Source organism: Macaca thibetana, chromosome 2 (assembly GCF_024542745.1).
Source record: "Macaca thibetana thibetana isolate TM-01 chromosome 2, ASM2454274v1, whole genome shotgun sequence".
In the NCBI taxonomy this organism is placed as follows: domain Eukaryota; kingdom Metazoa; phylum Chordata; class Mammalia; order Primates; family Cercopithecidae; genus Macaca; species Macaca thibetana.
Genome location: NC_065579.1, coordinates 100,379,766 through 100,387,365, shown reverse-complemented (window position 1 = coordinate 100,387,365; position 7,600 = coordinate 100,379,766). Strand labels below are relative to the sequence as shown.

The window sequence follows — 7,600 nt, the reverse complement described above, 5'->3', positions numbered from 1 at the left end:
AATACAGCAGGGATCCTTAGCCCCTGGGCCATGGACCAGTACTTGTCCATGCCCTGTTAGGAACTGGGCCGCACAGCAAGAGGTGAGCAGCAGGGCAAGCCAGCATTACCACCTGAACTCCACCTCCTGTCAGATCAGTGGCAGCATTAGATTCTCATAGGACCTTTAACCCTATCGTGAACTGTGCATATGAGGGATCTAGGTTGCACACTCCTTATGAGAATCTAATGCCTGGTATCTGAGGTGAAACAGTTTCATCCCAAAACCGTTCCTGCCGCACTGGGTCTTTGGAAAATTTGTCTTCCATGAAACTGGTCCCTGGTGCCAGAAAGGTTGGGAACTGCTGCAATACAGTATTACTAATGATCATCACCATACTGTACATTAGGTCCCCAGAACTTACTCTTAACTGAAAGTTTGTACCATTTGGCCAACATGTCCACAAGGGGGTTGATTTTCATTGGTTTTGTTGTTATACCATGATCCAGGAAGGTGTCAAGGGCACCAGCAGGCAGCTGTTCCCATCACCACAGACATTGCTGAATGACTAAGCTGACATGCATGCATGTCCAACCCTCCTTCCCTCACTCATACCAGTGGATAAATCAGGGCTCTTTGTACCCCCACTGGGCCCTGCAAATTTCTACCCCCAGGAGTGGAAGTTTGGCTTGGAGTGGCAGCTCTGAGAGCTGTTGTGTCTGGGGACTACTGCTCTGCTGGTTGTGTCAGGGAACAAAGCCCAGGCCTGATGAATGGACGCCTGCAACCTCCCTGGGAAGTGCCAGAAATCTTGTGAAATAAGACTTGGTAGAAGATTTAGTAGCTTTTTGACAAGTAGGCAGGAGCTCAAGGTCATCAAATTATGGACATGAATGTCAACAAGAGCACACTTGTCGATGCCCATTGGTAAAGCCCAAAATGCTAAGGGTACATGTGTATAATTTTTAAAAACTGCATCCTCTTGTCATATTATGGCTTTTGTAGAGGGCAGCAACTCTCTCTTTTACTTCCTTCAGAACTCCCCAGCACAGAACTCGCTCTGCATAAGGTGAACACCTTCTAGATGGTCTGATATGTGCTTGGTCAAATAAGACTAAAGTTATCTTGTGGCTGATTAATAAGGAACTCGTGGGGGTTTTTTAAATATATAAATGACTGAATGATGGAAGAATTACTTAAGATCTTTTAGTGGTAAACCTCATTTCCTGTATTTGGAATTTGATTTTTATTTCCATCTGAGCTTATGAGTGTGTAGATTTTAGAAGCCAGCCCTGGCTTCTCTCAATTAAAAGAAATGTAGGTTAATATTCCTTAAGGAATTTCTTTTCTGGACTTTTTGAGGAGTTTCAATACAATAGAAAACACAAAGTGAACATGTACAAAGTAAGAAACCATTAAACTTTAGTCCACGATGGTGTCTGACTAGCAGCAGTGATGTGAGTTGTTTTAATGTTAATACCATCGTATTTGGATGCCTTATACTCCTTATATAGCCATAGGCCCCACTTCTCTTTGTTGTCTGTAACCACACATGTACCCCTGCTGGTCCCCATAGATGCTTTAGTGTACAACTGCTGCACTAGAGACTCCTGCCACCCTCAAGATGAAAGGCAACCACAAGTGCTTCCAAGAATGAGCACCTTCTGCTTAAAGGAAAGAGACCTCTTATAAAGACACTATGGGAGGCTGAATGCTTGCCCCCAAGTATACCCAGGCTCTAATCCCTGGAACCTGTGAACTTATATAGCAAAAGGGGACTTGCAGGTGTGACTAAGTCAAGGATCTTGAGATGGGGAGATTATCCTGCTAAGCCTTAAACACAATCACAAGAATATAAGAAGAAGATAGAGGGAGATCTGACTACTAATGAAGAAAAGGCAATGTGACAACAAAAGTAGAGATGGGAGTGATGCAGCCACAAGCCAAGGAATGCCATCAGCCAAGAAAAGTTGAAAGAGACAAAGAATAGATTTTCCTCTGGAGTATTCAGAAGGAGACAGCCCTCCCAGCACCTTGATTTTAGTCCCATGAGGTTCATTTCCAACTTCTGGCCTCCACAACTGTAAGAGAATACATTTGCACTAATTTAAGTCACTGAATTTGTGTTAATTTGTTACAGCAGCAATGGGAAAATAATACAGACACCATGGTCACAATTTCCTAGAGCTAGCCATCCAATCTATTAGGAGTCAGCGCTTTACTCCTCTTTTTCCATCCAGACACTTGATACCACGATGTCCTCACAGCATCTGATTTTTTAGCATTTAAAATTTCAGAGACTAGGATTGCAACCCCTGCCTTTTTTTGTTTTGCATTTGCTTGGTAGATCTTCTTCCATCCCTTTATTTTGAGCCTATGTGTGTTTCTGCATGTGAGATGGGTCTCCTGAATACAGCACACTGATGGGTCTTGACTCTTTATCCAATTTGCCAGTCTGTGTCTTGTAATTGGACCATTTAGTCCATTTACATTTAAGGTTAATATTGTTATGTGTGAACTTGATCCTGTCATTATGATATTAGCTGGTTATTTTGCTCATTAGTTGACATAGTTTCTTCCTAGCATCGATGGTCTTTACATTTTGGCATGTTTTTGCAATGGCTGATACCGGTTGTTCCTTGCCATGTTTAGTGCTTCCTTCAGGATCTCTTCTAGAGCAGGCCTGGTGGTGATAAAATCTCTCAGCATTTGCTTGTCTGTAAAGGATTTTATTTCTCCTTCACTTATGAAGCTTAGTTTATCTGGATATGAAATTCTGGGTTGAAAATTCTTTTAAGAATTTGAGTTTTTGCAATCTACTCATCTGACAAAGGGCTAATATCCAGAACCTACAAAGGACTCAAACAAACTTACAAGAAAAAAACAAACAACCCCATCAAAAAGTGGGCAAAGGATATGAACAGACACTTCTCAAAAGAAGACATTCATACAGCCAACAGACACATGAAAAAATGCTCATCATCACTCGCCATCAGAGAAACGCAAATCAAAACCACAATGAGATACCATCTCACACCAGTTAGAATGGCAATCATTAAAAAGTCAGGAAACAACAGGTGCTGGAGAGGATGTGGAGAAACAGGAACACTTTTACACTGTTGGTGGGACTGTAAACTAGTTCAACGATTGTGGAAAACAGTGTGGCAATTCCTCCGGGATCTAGAATTAGAAATACCATTTGACCCAGCCATCCCCTTACTGGGTATATACCCAAAGGATTATAAATCATGCTGCTATAAAGACACAAGCACACGTATGTTTATTGAGGCACTATTCACAATAGCAAAGACTTAGAATCAACTCGAATGTCCATCAGTGACGGACTGGATTAAGAAAATGTGGCACGTATACACCATGGAATAATATGCAGTCATAAAAAAAGGAGATCATGTCCTTTGTAGGGACATCCTGGCAACTGGAAACCATCATTCTCGCAAACTATCGCAAGAACAGAAAACCAAACACTGCATGTTCTCACTCATAGGTGGGAATTGAACAATGAGATCACCTGGACACAGGAAGGGGAACATCACACATCGGGGCCTATTGTGGGGATGGGGGAGTGGGGAGGGATAGCATTAGGAGATATGCCTGATGTAAATCATGAGTTAATGGGTGCAGCACACCAACATGGCACATGTATACATATGTAACAAACCTGCACATTGTGTACATGTATCCTAGAACTTAAAGTATAATAAAAAATAAAAAATAGAAAAATAAAATTTCATTTCCGAATTGTTTGGCAACTGTTGAGCAAGACGTTACAAGACTAGAGTCAAAATGCTCTCAATTTTTCGGTTCCACATTTGACCCCTTTGGAGACTAAAACACTCTGCAGAATGTTAATTCCAGTGCAGGAATACCCTCTGCAATGGGTCAACGGAAGGTCATCCAGCCCCTTTCACATTCCCCTTCAGTAACTAGGACCTCGCTTTTTTCCATTTGTTCACAAGGACAAGGTGCCCTTATTCTGAGTCAGCCAACATCTGAGTAGCCCAAGACCTAATAACTGAACAGCAGATACTGAAGACATAAAAGCATCTGGAAAAAGACCAGAATCAGAATTGAGACCTTATTTCTAACGCTCCACATCTAAAAGAGTTGGCCAACTACTTAGTGTAATGGGGCTGCTGAATTACATGTGTGGTGATCATTGTATATATTCCAAAACCAGTTGTACATTCCCCCCAAAGATAACTTATCCACAGTGAGGCTTTGATTCTTCCCAAGTGCTGGGTAGATGGCAGGAGAGTAGACTACATTTGTTTTCTAAGCCTGGGAATAATCAGCTCTTCACAATCAGTTTTCTAGCAAGTGTCTCAAGATCGGCTCTTATTAGCCTATTTGTAAAGTAGGCCTTTTTTACTTATGACCTAGTCACAAAGTAGTTATTTCCCTTGAACTGATATCCATCAACAGCTCTTACCATCTCATTTTTGTATGTGGCTATTTTTTAAAGTATCAGAGCACTCCCAGATTTACTTTCTTTCTCCTTAAATTTCATCTTGTTATTTTCAGTTCAGTGACCCAGTCTGTCAAGATCCATTTGAAACTTCACCATTGCCACTCACCTTCACATTAGCGATCCTAACCTGTGTTTTCTTCCTCAAAATTGACTAAGCAGTAAATGTTGCATAGAACATTATTCTGTAATCAATTATAAAATAATCTCTGTAAGAGAACTAAAAATTTAACTGGCATTCTTGAGCTGTGCCCACTTCCCCTCCTTTGAGGAAGCCAAAGATCAATGCCATAAAGATCAAAGTAATGCAACGTTCCCTGGCCTGGGCATCACTGCTGGCAGTAGTGGGCACAGAGGTGGGTCATGGGTCATGGAGCCTGGGGTGTGCTCGTGGGTGTGTACATGGGTGTGCAAAAGGGAAAAAGGAAGAGGACTTCTGTGGGTCTCATCAAGAAAGAACAGAAGGAAGGAGACCTAGGAGGGCAGAACTGAGTGGAGACCAGGGACAGCTGATGCCAGGACCTCTTGAGATGTCCTGTAACCACTTCCACAAAGTTAATTTTGTGATCTGCTTTCTGTTTCTCTGCATTTCAATACATAGTATTATTTGGAAAGGAGTCTGTGTCCTTTCAGATCCTGCAGAGCGAAGGAGAAGAGGAAGAATCTCTGCCAAGAGGAAGCAGAGGCAGTGAAAGCTCAATGTGGGCCAAATCCAAAGCAGTGGAGGGAGGCAGGTGCTGCCTGAAGCCTCCTTTGGCACAGCGCCCCTGCCCCACAGGGGAGGCTGCAGGATGGAGTAGGAGGCAAAGGCCTCTGCACCTTCAGTTGCACGCTGCCATCAACAACAGTTCTGGACAGGTGCCTCCGACATATGAATATGCATTTGTTTATTTTTACAGATGTGTTCTACTGTGGTAGTATCTTATGTGTAGAATAAAACACAAAAAAGAAGATAAGGGGTTGTGTGCCCAGCCCGGGGATGCAGTGGAAACGCAGGGCAGGGAGAGGAGGCCTTCAGGGCACCACACGGGCCCCACAGTGCAGCCGGACTTCCTTCTCAACCCTCTTGCTTCCTTCAGACCGGGGTCAGGTCAGCAAACCAAGGGCCTCTGATGGTGATTGTTGAATACTGCAAATATGGAAATCTATCCAACTACCTCAAGAGCAAATATGACTTATTTTTTCTCAACAAGGCTGTGGCATTACACATGGAGCGTAAGAAAGAAAAAAATGGAGCCAGGCCTGGAACAAGGCAAGAAACCAAAACTAGATAGCATCACCAGCAGCAAGAGCTTTGGGAGCTCCAGGTTTCAGGAAGTAAAAATCTGTGATGCTGATGAAGAAGAGGATGGGCTCATCACTATGGAAGATCTGATTTCTTACAGTTTTCAAGTGGCCAGAGGCATGAAGTTTCTGTCTTCCAGAAAGTGCATTCATCGGGACCTGGCAGCAAGAAACATTCTTTTACCTGAGAAAAATGTGGTGAAGATTTGTGATTTTGGCCTTGCCCGGGATATTTGTAAGAACCCTGATTATGTGAGAAAAGGAGGTACTTGACTTCCTCTGAAATGGATGGCTCTTGAATCTATCTTTGACAAAATCTACAGCACCAAGAGCGACGTGCGGTCTTACGGAGTATTGCTGTGGGAAATCTCCTTAGGAGGGTCTCCATACCCAAGAGTGCAAATGGATGAGCACTTCTGCACTTGCCTGAGGGAAGGCATGAGGATGAGAGCTGCTGAGTACTCCACTCCTGAAATCTATCAGATCATGCTGGACTGCAGGCACAAAGACCCAAAAGAAAGGCCAAGGTTTGCAGAACTTGTGGAAAAACCAGGTGATTTGCTTCAAGCAAATGTATAACAGGATGGTAAAAACTACATCCCACTCAATGCCATACTGACAGGAAATAGTTGGTTTACATACTGAACTCCTGCCTTCTCTGAGGACTTGTTCAAGGAAGGTATTTCAGCTCTGAAGTTTAATTCAGGAAGCTCTGATGATGTCAGATATGTAAATACTTTCAAGTTCATGAGCCTGGAAAGAATCAAAACCTTTGAAGAACTTTTACCAAATGCCACCTCCATGTTTGATGACTACCAGGGGGACAGCAGGGCTCTGCTGGACTTTCCCATGCTGAAGCGCTTCACCAGGACTGACAGCAAACCCAAGGCCTCGCTCAAGATTGACTTGAGACTAACTAGTAACAGTCAGGAGTTGGGGCTTTCTGATGTCAGCAGGCCCAGTTCCGCCATTCCAATAGTGGGCACATCCGTGAAGGCAAGCGCAGGTTCACCTACCACAACGCCAAGCTGGAAAGGAAGATGGCGTGCTGCTCCCTGCCCCTCTGGGAGTTGTAGTTGGCTACAACTCGGTGGTCTTGTATTCCACTCATCTAGAGTTTGACACAAAGCCTTATTTCTAGAAGCACATGTGTATTTACACCCCCAGAAAACTAGCTTTTGCCAGTATTATGCATATATAAGTTTACACCTTTACCTTTCCATGGGAGCCAGCTGCTTTTTGTAATTTTTTAACAGTGCTTTTTTTTTTTTTTTTTGACTTACAAGAATGTTAACTCCAGACAGAGAAATAGTGACAAGTGAAGAACACTACTGCTAAATCCTCATGTTACTCAGCGTTAGAGAAATCCTTTCTAAGCCCAATGACTTCCCTGCTCCAACACCCGAGACCTCAGGGCATGTAGGACCAGTGTGATTCACGAACTGCACTGATCACGCAATGCATCATGGACTCCACTGGGCCAGTTCCGCAGCCCAAAACCCAGGGCAACAAGCCCTTTAGCCCCAGGGATCTCTGGCTGGCCTGAGCAATGGCTCAGGAGTCCTCTAGCAGGCCTAAGACACGTGAGGAGGAAAAGGAAAAAAGCAGAAAACAAGGGAGAAAAGAGAAACCGGGAGAAGGCATGAGAAAGAATTTGAGACGCACCATGTGGGCGGGGAGGGGGACAGGGCAATGCCATTTCAGAGGCTTCCCAGCTCTGACCCTTCTACATTTGAGGGCCCAGCCAGGAGCAGACAGGACAGAGAAGAGGGGACATTTTCTGGATTCTGGGAGACAAGAAAAGGATAAACATCTTTTTTGGAGTTAAAACAAATTTTAAAACTATACCTA

General features: G+C 43.6%; 1 pseudogene; it reads left to right on the top strand.

Annotated features, from left to right (window-relative positions):
- Nucleotides 1-6,383: 6,383 nt before the first annotated feature.
- On the top strand, nucleotides 6,384-6,890 carry LOC126948968 (vascular endothelial growth factor receptor 1-like; annotated as a pseudogene).
- The last annotated feature ends 710 nt before the right edge of the window (nucleotides 6,891-7,600 follow it).